This window comes from Somniosus microcephalus, unplaced genomic scaffold (genome assembly GCF_052327205.1).
Source record: "Somniosus microcephalus isolate GS21.2 unplaced genomic scaffold, FLI_Smic_1.0 unresolved_chr9, whole genome shotgun sequence".
NCBI classification, from domain to species: domain Eukaryota; kingdom Metazoa; phylum Chordata; class Chondrichthyes; order Squaliformes; family Somniosidae; genus Somniosus; species Somniosus microcephalus.
Genome location: NW_028225187.1, coordinates 40067983 through 40081698, shown reverse-complemented (window position 1 = coordinate 40081698; position 13716 = coordinate 40067983). Strand labels below are relative to the sequence as shown.

The window sequence follows — 13716 nt, the reverse complement described above, 5'->3', positions numbered from 1 at the left end:
CCCGGGTTCACTGCCCCCAGTTTACCCAGGAGCCGCCCGCTGTGTGCGAGGCCCCACCGCTGGCCGGTGTGTGTCTGTACTCCGCTTAGATTGGAACCTTTTCACCAGCAGGTTTAAGATCCTGAATATCAATCTACTAAATCTTTAAGAATGTGTATAGTTGTAAACATTTACAGCTGAAAGAATTCCCGATCCCCCAATATTCCCAATCCAGGAAACTACCCCCTCGACAGGGCACAGTATTGGAGTAAATGTCGAACTGTTAGTGATTTAAACTCGGGTTTCTCTCCTGTTTCCAGTTGATATGGTGGATGTGGAAAACATTTAAAATTAATTTTATCTTTACTGACTGTTTATATTTTATGTTTACATTCCGCTGTCCAGCCTTATTAAATATTATTTATTGTAATTAAATTATCAGACTCTCAGTGACCTGTATCTGCTGATCCCTACTTGTTCACAAGGATCCATTTTAGATTCTCCAGTCCTTAGGGAATTACTGACCGATCCTCTTATTATTGGTCATATTTGTGTTGAATCCGCTTCTCTCTGGTTTAACTGAACTGTTTGTTTCCCTACATTACGGAGCAGCAACACAATGCCTGACTGTTCTACAATTCACCCAACAGTTAGAGACAAATAAACTGTTACCTCAACACCCGGCATTTGTGCAGCACGGGGCCCAGCCGCTGGAGTCCTTCACACAGAATGTTGCAGTTCTCTAGACCGAGTTCTTTTATCGTATCACAGAGTCCAATGACATGAGACAGGACTGCACAGTCAATCGGAGTCAATGGCAATCCACTAAATGTAAGTGTTTTCACAGATCCCACTGTGGTCTGAGCCAGTGCTTTATTCTGAGACTCAAACAGGTAGTGGAATATATTCAGGAGTTTCCCTTTACCAGTTTCACTCGTTGTGTTTCCAATCTGCCCTTCAATCTTCTCCTTCACCCAATCAATCACTCGGCAGGTGGTTTGATGAAGAAATGGACCCAGAAACTCCTCCAGGGGCCGAGCTGCCTGTGGGGAGGAGAGACCAGCAACAAAATGGAGAAATATCTCAAATCGCCCATCTTCCTTGCTGTGGGCTTCTCTGAGGAGTTTCAGGATGTCCCCGGGATCTGGAGTCAGGAATTGTGCGAGTGCGGCTATAAACTCTTGGATGGTGAGGTGCGGGAATGTGTACACCGCGCTCTGGGCAGATTCATCTCTCTCCAAAAGTTCCATCATGAACCCAGACAGGAACTGGGAAGGTTGTAGATTGTACTTGATCAAATCTCCATTTCCAAACACAATCTTCTTCTCGGAGACTCCTGTGAAGGCCATCTCACCAATCTTCAGTAACACATCACGGGAGCTTTCAATCTCTCGGCCATGGTTTTTAAGAATGTTGTAAATATAGTAGGAATATAGTTGGGTGATTGTCTTGGGAACTTGCTTCTGATTCCTGTCTCTTTGTGTAAAGAAGGGGCCCAATGACAGACCGAGGATCCAGCAGTAGGAAGGGTTGTAGCACATGGTGTACAGGATCTTGTTCTCCTCCACGTGTTTGAAAACAGCTGCTGCCACCATCTGATCTTCAAAAAACTTGTTGAAATATTCCTTCCGTTCTTCACCAACAAATCCCAGGATTTCAGCCCAGACACCGATCTCAGCCATTTCCAATAAATGTAATGCAGTGGGGCGGCTGGTCACTAGCACTGAACATCCTGGGAGCAGCTTGTGCTGTATTAAACTGTACACAATGTCAGACACTTCACACCAGTCTTCAGGATCTGTGCACCTGTGCTGAGGTTCTGTATTTCTCCGATTGTCAGCAAAATCGATGCTGTCATTGAATTCATCCAAACCATCGAATATAAATAGCAATCCCTCTGGGTTCTTCCAGAGCTCTCCCAGAATATTCCCAAAGTAAGGATACAGATCCAGTATCAAATTCCTCAGATTTATTCTACAGTTAATAGCGTTCAAATCCCGGAATTTAAAACTGAAAACAAATTGAAAGTGTGGGTATATTTTCCCAGTGGCCCAGTCATGGACAATCTTTTGTACCATTGTTGTTTTTCCAATTCCCGGGACTCCGCTCACTGCTGCTGAACTCGCAGACTTGGATTGCCGGACGTTACCCTTGATTTTCGGAAACAAACCTCCACTCTGAGAAAAACAGCTCTGGAACAATTGATCAGTTCGGATTTTTTCCAGCACTCCCCGGAGGTGTTTCTCTCTCCACTCTTCATGGTCTCGGCCTCTTGCCAGCAGTTCATGTTCTACAAGTGTCCGATCTCGAACAGTAGAAATTACCGTTAGCTCAGCGTATCGATCAACCAGCTGGAAAATCTTAACCTTCTCCCTTATTAGGATAGTGTTCACTCTCAGTTATTCAGTTTGTACCCGGAGTGTTTCCTTGTGCTTCTGCTGAACATCTCCGATTAGAACAGACATAAAATGGTTCTCAGTATTATTTGTATTGACATAAAAATAACTTTTCAATACCATTTCACTATTAAGTAAAATAATGCAAGATTTAATTGGCAATTTCGATAGAGGTGCGTGTAGAAATTAAAACTCAGTTAGTCGCTGAGAACTGTTTCAAATCCTCACGTGAATCTAATATTTACTGGGAAATAGGGCACAGGATATTACTGGGATATGGACAGAGTACGAATGGTCAAATGTACCACTTTTATTGTACCAGACCTTGGGCAGGCTATCTGGGGCATTGTGTGAATTGGGAGTGGGACAGACTGTGAATGGTCAATTGTCCCACTGCTTCTGTATGAGACCTTGGGCAGGTTATCTGGGGCATTGTGTGAATTGGGAGAGAGACAGACTGTGAATGGTCAAGTGTCCAACTGTTATTGTATCAGAACTTGGGCAGGTTATCTGGGGCATTGTGTGAATTGGGATAGGGACAGACTATGAATGGTCAAGTGTCCCACTGTTACTGTATCAGACCTTGGGCAGGTTATCTGGGGCATTGTGTGAATTGGGAGTGGGACAGACTATGAATGGTCAAGTGTCCCACTGTTACTGTATCAGTCATTGCGCAGGTTATCTAGGGCATTGTTTGAATTGGGAATGGGACAGACTGAATGGATGGATGTCCCACAGTTATTGTATCAGACCTTGGGCAGATTATCTGTGGTATTGTGTGAATTGGGAGTGGGAAAGACTGTGAATGGTCAAGTGCCCACTGTTATTGCATCAGACCTTGGGCAGGTTATCTGGGACATTGTGTGAATTCGGAGTGGGACAGATTGTGAATGGCCCAGTCTTCCACTGTTACTGTATCAGACCTTGGGCAGGTTATCTGGGTCATTGTGTGAATTGGGAGTGGGACAGACTGTGAGTGGTCAAGTGTCCCACTGTTATTGTATCAGACCTTGGGCAAGTTATCTGGGGGATTGTGTGAATTGGGAGTGGGACAGACTGTGAATGGATGGATGTTCCACTCGGCATTCTATTGAACCATTAACTGAGCTTCCGACCCCATATCCTCACCATCACAAAGTTTGCCTACTTCCACCTCTGCCATATCCTCAATCTCCACCCTTGCCTTCGCTCAGCTGCTGCTGCAGCACTCATCCGTGCTCCTCATTACTTCCGGACTCGATTATTCCAATGCTCTCCTGGCTGGCCTCCCACCTTACACCCTCCATAAATAAGCTCATTTGAAACTCTGGTGCCCATATCCGAATTCGCATCAATCCTGTTTACCCATGGGCTACATTGGCTCCTGGTCAGGCAACGTCTGGACTAAAACATTCTCATTCTTATTTTCGAATTCCTCCATGTCCTAGACCCCTCGTTATCTCTGTAACCTCCTCCAGCCACACAATCCACCGAGGTAACTGTGCGCCTGCAATTCAAGCCCCTTTCACATACCAGGTTTACATTGTTCCATCATTGCCGGCTGTGCTTCAGCTGCCAGGACGCTGAGCTCAGGAATTAGCACCCTTATCATTTCCCTCCCTTAACAAAAGGTTCACTGCAAATGTCTCAGGGTTTGGGCAGGTTATCTGGGGTATTGTGTGACTGAGAGAGGGACCGACTGTGAATAGGCCGTAGGTAGATTGCTATTGTTTCATAAATTGTGCAGGTTATCCGATGTATTGTGTGCACTGAGAAAGGTGATTGAAAGTATTCAGAGTTTAGGCTGTAAGAAGGGTTACTGGGTTTGATGAGTTTTGTTTGGTCAGGAGACTTCGGTATTGAAATGCTTTAATGGATTTCACAAAATGAATGCAGGAAGCAGGCTCACAATTAGCAAAATAATTAACAACGGAGTGAATTGAAAGTAAGAGGGTAACTCAGGGTATTTTTGTCACCCATAGTGTAATTCATCGGGTGGGCCACGTTAGACGGGGTAGGGACAATTGAATGAGTTTGTGTAGATACACAGGGAGGAGGGGTAAGTGGGTCATCTCTATAACAGGGACAGGCTTATTTTGGTTCAAATACACATTTTCTGCACCTAATCATCCTCCTGTTATAATGGGCCGGATTTTCCTACCCCTACGGTTGCTTACGAGGTGTGTACGCACCCATAGGCATCTCGCAAGTGTTGGTTTCAGGCAATAGAAGCGCATGTGCTGAAAACCGGCACTGGCGATCTGTCAAGGTCCGCCTGCCCAGGAAAATTGCCTCTGCGGGTGGAGAGATGCGCTTTTTGCACAACTTCCGCCCGCTGAAAGGCCATGGAATACCTGTGCCTGGTAAAAGCAGGTGTAAGGCCTGCTTTTATCAGCTTAAGAATGTTGAAAAATAGAAAAATTAAATTTGATAACGCCATAGCATACAAGGCTACAGTCCAAGTGCTGGACAATGGGATTAGATTAGACAGGGTTTGACGGCCAGCACAGACACGATGGGCCTCTTTCTGTGCTGTATAACTCTGACTCAATTCTGTGTGTACAGACCTGTCAAAAGTATGAAGGGGAATCCCGTTCTTTAATTGTTCACCTAGCCCACGTGATCCCAGTGGTGTGCGAACCACATGCGCCCCTGGGATACGGGGGCCTCTACCAGTGTGGACCCAGAGAGGCCCGGCGCGGACCCGGAGAGGCCCAGCCTCGGGGTCTATGGAACCAACAGTTAGGTTCGTAGATTTTTTCCGATCTGAGGCATCCGCAGGCAGGAAGCCTCCGATCGGAAATTCAGGGCCATTGTTTATCAGAAATTGCGATCATTTTTTCAGCAGTTTTCTACATAGGTTTATTGAATGTGTTTTATAACAATCCTGTCATATCACTGATTAGAAGCAGAAATAGCCCACTTCACTCAGTGTAATGTTAGTGCAGAAAACATTGACAGTTCATTTGAAATGTTCTACCAATAATCATACTCTGTTGTTTAATGTTGGTCTTAGTTCCCAAACCTGCAGTATAGGAAACTAACATATTTCCGTTAGTCATTACATTGGGTCTAAAAAGACTCGGGAATTGAAGGACTATTCTTTGAGTAGAATAATCTTCGCTCTTTCACTGCAATTGCGAAGCTACTTAATAACCTAATCAGCTTGAACATTGGCCTGGATTTTGCTGTAATAATAATGGGGAGAATGTCAGCGCTCGCCGTTATTACTGGATAAAATTGACAGTAACTTCTTGTGTCTCACATGTGTGGTTAAACACGGAAATCCAGTAGTTGCTGTCAGAGATACCCTCCTCTCCCAGAAGAGGCGCTGTTGCAGTCCTCGCCGATAGTCGGCATTGAAATCACTGCAACGGCGTAAACCTGGGGTACTTACCCATTAATTCCACACTGAAGACGGCTGAAAGAGTTAGGGCTAGGGCATTCAGGATTAAGTGAGATTTTTAACGGCCTAATAAGTGATAATTACTGCTGAACAATCTCTCTGGCCCTGAAAAAAAATAATATATATGTGTGGAGTCTCACACCAACAGAAGAAAATTAATGTTGCAGATTTAATATGTGCATATTTACATTTTCTGCTTGTCTCCTTTATCTCTCTTCCTTAATCCCATGTACATTGCTCAAACTTTATTTCATTTGCTCTACTTGATATAAATGTAATTTATATTTCCTGTTTTATGATTCCTGGTTTGGAATCTGTGTCTCAGTGAGGATCCTTCCCTGTGACTGGCTGAAGAGCCGCGCTGTTTCTTCCCCTGCTCACAGTCCACAGATACCCTGTAGAGGGCACTACACTGGAAAATACAACTCGTGGCAGCAAGTCTAAAGACGGTCAAATCTTTGTGGGCAACTGTCAACGCACCTTTGATGCTGTTTCGTGAACCTGCCTGGTTTGTATGGGATTTCAAAGTTAGCAGGATCCTGCCAGCTGTGTATGTTGATTCGCAGTGTATAATGATCCTGCCAGGTGTTTATGGGTTTTCACAGTTTATCAGGATCCTGACAGATGTGTATGGCATTTCACAGTGTTTCAGGATCCTGCCAGATGTTTATGGATTTTCACAGTGTATCAGGATCCTGCCAGGTGTGTATGGGGTTTCACAGTGTACCAGGATCCTGCCAGGTGTGTATGGGGTTTCAAAGTGTATCAGGATCCTGCCAGGTTTGTACGGGATTTCACAGTGTACCAGGATCCTGCCAGCTGTGTATGGGGTTTCACAGTGAATCAGGGTCCTGCCAGGAGCGTATGGGTCTTCACAGTGTATCAGGATCCTGCCGGGTGTGTATGGGGTTTCACAGTGTATCAGGATCCTGCCAGGTGTGTATGGGGTTTCACATTATAACAGGATCCTGCCAGGTGTGTATGGGGTTTCACAGTGTATCAGGATCCTGCCAGGTGTGTATGTGGTTTCACAGTGTATCAGGATCCTGCCAGGTGTGTATGGTGTTTCACAGTGTATCAGGATCCTGCCAGGTGTGTATGGTGATTCACAGTGTATCAGAATTCTGCCAGGTGTGTATGGGGTTTCACAGTGTATCAGGATCCTGCCAGGTGTGTATGGGGTTTCAGTGTATCAGGATCCTGCCAGGTGTGTATGGGGTTTCACAGTGTATCAGGATCCTGTCACGTGTTTGCAATGTGCAGTTGGATTAACTGGAGAATAGAAGACCTGTAAATTTGCCAATAATTCCAAAATCGGTGTTAAATGTAAATTGAACCTATGCAGATCTTTTGTGGATTAATCACGAATCCAAATGATGTTTAATGCTGTATTTCCAGCCTTTGTTCCTCTGACTGCCAGATTCTGACAACCTCTCACAAACGGATACAGTCAAACATTCTGATTCTCATGTGAAATAAACATTGAAATTTCCCTTTTCTCACTTACCTTTCAGGTGACTGGGTACTTCGGATAAACCTTGTGCAATGTTCATGTAAACAAATGTGTCACAACCTGTTGAAATCAATGAACTTTCATGAAATCAGATCTGTGTGATATTATAGTAAACTCTGCAGTGTTTGAATCTGAATTTGCATTCCATGTGTGATTTTACCGTACCATGTTCCTCTATTTCTTTCAGTATATTGTTCAGCTTTGGTAATCTGTGGCGCATTTTCACAAAGGATTCCCACATCACCCTTCGGGCCCCAGAGCCTTTCTCCATCACCAGATTTAGGAGAAGTTTGGAACTGTCTGCCCGGTTTCCCTTCTCTGTGAGCTCAGTGATTTTCTGTAAAGAATAATAATGAATGTATTGAGGAGCGGAGTGGAAGATGAATACTGTTAACGAGAAGGAAAGGATCTACACAATGATGGGATCTCCCCATTGTTTTGAGCACAGAAAGTAATCACTGGGACGGGTACTGGTCCATTCTGAACATGGGCTGAATTTTCTGTAAACATCTTGATTCACTCATTCACGGGAAATAAATAAGATAGAAGGAAAAAAGAAATCAGAAATCTTGTTCTAGGAGAGTGAGGAATCACTGAGTATCAGCAATAGGTTTAATGGGATTAGTTCTCTCTCTCCCTCAGTGTCCAACATGACATCAGATTCCTGATTGACAATATGATACACTTGCTTCTCACACTTACTTCCTGCTGTCACACTTTGTTATTTACTTAGAAATAAAACACAGCGAATCAGAGCTCCAGTGGCAGGGAAGGGACGACACGGAAGTGAGGGAAGCAGCTAGAAAACTGCCTGAGAAATTACACCGACTAATCAAAACAACCACTCTTGGTATATTGGTCAGCAGAATCGACCAATAATAACAATAATAATGATGACAAATCCAGTCACTCCAATAGCATGCTTTTTCAGCAATTGAAATGAAAGACACTTAATTTCTTGCACAATCGCTGCCGGTATGAAACCCCAGTAACTGGGAGCACGTGTCCACCAATGGATAGTCAGGGCTTCAATCACCAACTTACATTTTTATAGGGCTTTTAAAGTAGAAACTAGTCCCAGGGTGTTTCAGAGAGGCGGAATCAGACAATGAACCCGAGACATGGCAGGATAAAATAGCAGAGGTGGCCAGAAGCTGGAGGAAAGGTAAGGTTTAAGGAGTAGAGAGAGGTGGAGAGGCAGAGGGTTTGATGGAGTGAATTCCTGAGGGTGGGACCTGAGACAATTGAACGCTCAGCCACCAGTGGCGGTGTGAAGGACTGGGTGCACAAGAGGCCAGAGTCAGAGCAACGGAGAATTCCATTTGCACAGGAGGTTGTAGGGCTGTAGTGGGTTACAGAGATAGGAAGGGTCGAGGTCCTAATGTTATTTAAAGAGAAGAATGGGAATTCTAAACTGAAGGCATTCCAGGAGCGGGCGCCATGAAAGTTGTGTGAGCACACGAGTGATATCTGAATGACACCTGGGCAGGTTGCTGGCAGCAGCATTTAGGAGTTGCTGAACATTAGAGAGGGTGCAAGGAGCGAGGCCGGCCAGGGGAGCATTGGGACAGTCGGGTTTAGAGATGGGTTGAGGCAGGGGCGGGCAATGTTACGGGGATAGAAGTAGGGGATCTTTGTGATGGCGGGTATATGATGCAGGGAGTTCAGCTCAAGGTTGGATGCGGAGATTGCAAACAGCCTGGCTTAGTCTCTGGCAGTGGCCAGGGAGGGAGATGGACTCAAGCGATGAGGCAATGGAATTTGTGGTGGGGAAGCAGACGGTGGCATCAGTCTTCCCAATGTTTAACTGGAGGTAAATGGGGAGTGACATTCCACACCAAGAGCGCTGTTGCAGGTAATTTACCCAGATGCATAGAGATTTGGAAACTCAATTATAGGAAGGAAATAAAATACCTCGAAAAACTGCTCAGCAGGTTCACTGGGATGTGGAATTCCTGTTATAGAGGGGATTTGAGAAGTTAGGGCTCATGCTACACTAGTTCAGCAGATTTGGCGAGGAGTTGATGGAAGTCTTCAGTTTCTCTGAGCTTATGATGAAAGAAATGTTTGCAGATTGTTTCCACTGTTTGGTCAAAGGGCTTATTCAGAGTATTAAGAGTGAGGAAGCAAGTCGATGAATTACTTTAAACGAATAATTCGATTGTTTTGAAGAAAAAAGATTGTTAGAGTTCATGGGGTGAACAGCAGGTTGGGATTAGATTAGGTTGGTTATTAAAGGTATCGGATAGTGAGCAGCATGTTGGGATTAGATTAGGTCTGTTATTAACGGTATTGGGTAGTTCGCAGCATGTTGGGATTAGACTAGGTAGGATATTAACTGTAATGAATACTGAGCAGGAGGTTGAGATTAGACTAGGTGGGATATTAACGGTAAAGTTTAGTGAGCAGGAGGTTAGGATTGGACTAGGTGGGATATTAACGGTAATGTGTAGTGAGCAGGGCATTGTGATTAGACTAGGTTGGATATTAACAGTAATGGGTAGTGAGCAGGAGGTTGGGATTGGACTAGGTGGGATATTAGCAGTAATGGTAGTGAGCAGCAGGTTGGGAATTAGACTAGGAGGGACATTAACAGGAATGGGCAGTGAGCAGCAGGTTGGGATTTGACTCGGTGCGATATTATCAGTAATGCATAGGGATCAAGAGGCTGGGATTAGACTAGATGGGATCTAATGATAATGGGTAGTGAGCAGGATGTTGATATTAGAGTTGGTGGGGTATGAACGGTAATGGGTAGTGAACAGGCTATTTAGATTAGACAAGGTTGAATACTAATGGTAATGGGCAGTGAGCAGAAGGTTGGATTTACACACGATGGGATATGAATGGAAATGGGTAGTGAGCAGGACGTTGGGATTAGACTAGTTGGGATATTAACGGTAATGGGCAGTGAGTACGATGTTGGGATTAGACAAGGTGGGGTATGAAAAATCACGGGTCGTTAGCAGGAGGTTGGGATTAGACTAGGTGGGATATTAACAGTAATGGGTAGTGAACAGCAGGTTGGGATTGGACTAGGTCAGATATTAATAGTAATGGGCAGTGAACAGGAGGTGGGGATTAGACTAGGTGGGATATTAACAGTAATGGGTAGTGAGCAGGAGGTTGGGGTTAGACTAGGTGGGATATTAACAGTAATGGGTAGTGAACAGGAGGTTGGGATTGGACTAGGTGGGATATTAGCAGTAATGGGTAGTGAGCAGCAGGTTGGGATTAGATTGGTGGGATATTAACAGTAATGGGTAGTGAGCAGGAGGTTGGGGTGAGACTAGGTGGAATATTAACAGTAATGGGTAGAGAACAGGAGTTTGGGATTGGACTAGGTGGGATATTAGCTGTAATGGGCAGTGAGCAGGAGGTTGGGATTAGACTAGGTGGGATATTAACAGTAATGGGTAGTGAGCAGGAGTTTGGGATTAGACTAGGTGGAATATTAATGGTAATGGGTGGAGAGCAGGAGGTTGGGATTAGACTCGGTGGGATATACACAGTAATGGGTAGTGAGCAAGCGGTTGTGATTAGATTGGTGGGATATTAGCAGTAATGGGTAGTGGGCAGGAGGTTGGGATTAGACTTGGTGGGATATTAACAGTAATGGTTCGTGAGCAGGCGGTTGTAATTACACTTGGTGGCGTATTAATGGTAATGGGTGGTGAGCAGGAGGTTGGGATTAGTCTAGGTAGGTTATTCACGGTAATGGGTAGTGAGCAGCAGCTTGGGCTCAGACTAGGTGGGATATGAACAATGAGGGGCAGTGAGCAGGAGGTTGGGATTAGATAAATTGGGATATTAAAGGCAATGGGCAGTGAACAGGAGTTTGGGATTGGACTAGGTGGGATATTAGCAGTAATGGGTAGTGAGCAGGAGGTTGGGATTAGATTGGTGGGATATTAACAGTAATGGGCAGTGAGCAGGAGGTGGGGATTAGACTAGGTGGGATATTAACAGTAATGGGCAGTGAGCAGGAGGTTGGGATTAGGCTAGATGGGATATTAACAGTAATGGGTAGAGAACAGGAGTGTGGGATTGGACTAGGTGGGATATTAGCAGTAATGGGTAGTGAGCAGCAGGTTGGGATTAGACAAGGTGGGATATTAACAGTAATGAGCAGTGAGCAGTAGGTTGGGATTAGACAAGGTGGGATATTAATGGTAATGGGCAGTGAGCAGTAGGTTGGGTTTAGGCTAGGTGGGATATTAACGGTAATGAGCAGGAGATTGGGATTAGACTAGGTGGGATACTCATGGTAACGGGTGGTGAGCAGGAGGTTGGGAAGAGATTAGGTGGGATATAAACTGTAATTGGTAGTGAGCAGGAGGTTGGGATTCCACTGGGTGCGATATTAATGGTAATTAGCAGCGTGCAGGAGAATGGGATTAGGCTCGTGGGATATTTATGGTAATGGGAAGTGGTCAGGATTTTGAGATAAGACTGGGTGGGATAATCGAGGTAATGGGTAGAGAGCAGAAGGCTGGGATTATGCTAGTTGGGATATTAACAGTAATGGGAAGTGCGCAGGATGTTAGGATTAGACTAGGTGGGATGGTAACAGTAATATTCAGTGAGCAGGAGTTTGGGATATGCCTGGGTGGGATATTCACAGTAAACGGTTAGTGAGCAGGAGGTTGGGATTAGACTAGGTGGGATATTCATGCTAATTGATAGTGAGCAGGACGTTGGGATTAGACTAGGTGGGATATTCACAGTAATGGCTAGTGAGCAAAAGGTTGGCATTAGACTAGGTGGGATATTAATGGTAATGGGCGGTGAGCAGGAGGTTGGGATTAGAATGGTTGGATATTAACAGTAATGGGTAGAGGGCAGGATGTTGGGATTAGACTAGGTTGGATATTAACAGTAATGGATAGTGAGCAGGAGGTTGGGATTAGACCAGGTTGGATATTTACAGAAATGGGTAGAGAGCATGAGGTTGCGTTTAGACTAGGTGGGATATTAACAGTAATGGGTAATGAGCAGGAGGTTGGGATTAGACTAGCTGGGATATTAACAGTAATGGGTAATGAGCAGGAGGTTGGGATTAGACTAGGTGGGATATTAACAGTAACGGGTAATGAGCAGGAGGTTGGGATGAGACTAGGTGGGATATTAACGTCAATAAGTAGTGAGCAGGAGGTTTGGATTAGACTAGGTGGGATTTTAACAGTAATGGGCAGTGAGCAGGAGGTTGGGATTAGAATGGCGGGATATTAACAGTAATGGGTAGTGAGCAGGAGGTTGGGGTTAGAGCATGTGGGACATTAACAGTAATGGGTAGAGAGCATGAGGTTGCGATTAGACTAGGTGGTAAATTAACAGTAATGGGTAGTGATCAGCAGGTTGGGTTTCGACTGGGTGGGATATTAACGGTATTGGATAGTGAGCAGCTTGTTGGTATTAGACTAGGTGGGATATTAACGGTAATGGGGGGCGGGCAGAAGGATGGATTAGACTAGTGGGATCTTAACATTAATGGGCAGTGAGCAGGAGTTTGGGATAAGACTGAGTGGAATATTCACGGTAATGTGTAGTGAGCAGGAGGTTGTGATTAGTCTAGGTGGGATATTCACCCTAATGGGAAGTGAGCAGGAGGTTGCGATTAGATTAGTTTGGATATAAACAGTAATGGGCAGTGAGCAGGAGGTTGGGATTAGATTTGGTGGGATATTAAGGGTAATGGGCAGTGAGCAGGTGGTTGGGATTAGACTAAGTGGGATATTAACGGTAATGGGTGGTGAGCACGCGTTTGGTATTAGACTAGGTGGGTTATTCACGGTAATGGGCAGTGAGCAGGAGTTGGGATTAGACTAGGTGGGATATTAACGGTTTTGGGTAGTGACCATGAGGTTGGGATTAGACTAGGTGGGATATTGACAGTAATGGGTAGTGAGCAGGAGGTTGGGATTAGACTAGGTGGGATATTAACGGTATTGGATAGTGAGCAGGATGTTGGGATTAGACTAGGTGGGATATTAACGGTAATGGGCTGCGGGCAGGAGGATTGGATTACACTATTGGGATATTAATCGTAATGGGCAGGGAGCAGGAGTTTGGGATAAGACTGGGTGGGATACTCACGGTAATGGTTAGTAAGCAGGAGGTTGCGATTAGACTAGTTGGGATATTAACAGTAGTGGGCAGTGAGCAGGAGGCTGGGAGTAGACCAGGTGGGATATTAATGGTAATGGGCAGTGAGCAGGATGTTGATAGAATAGGTGGGATATGAACAGTAATGGGCAGTGAGCAGGAGGTTGGGATTAGACTAGGTGGAATATTAACTGTAATGGGTAGAGAGCATGAGATTGGAATTAGACCAGGAGGGATATTAACAGTAATTGGTAGAGAGCAGGAGGTTGGGATTAGACTAGGTGGGATATTAACAGTGATGGGTAGTGAGCAGGAGGTTGGGATTAGAGCAGGTGGGA

At 44.9% G+C, this 13716-nt stretch overlaps 1 pseudogene; it reads right to left on the bottom strand.

The window, feature by feature from the left end:
* Window positions 1-567: 567 nt before the first annotated feature.
* The window catches only part of LOC147085103 (NACHT, LRR and PYD domains-containing protein 3-like), a 47494-nt pseudogene continuing 34345 nt past the window's right edge, over window positions 568-13716 (bottom strand).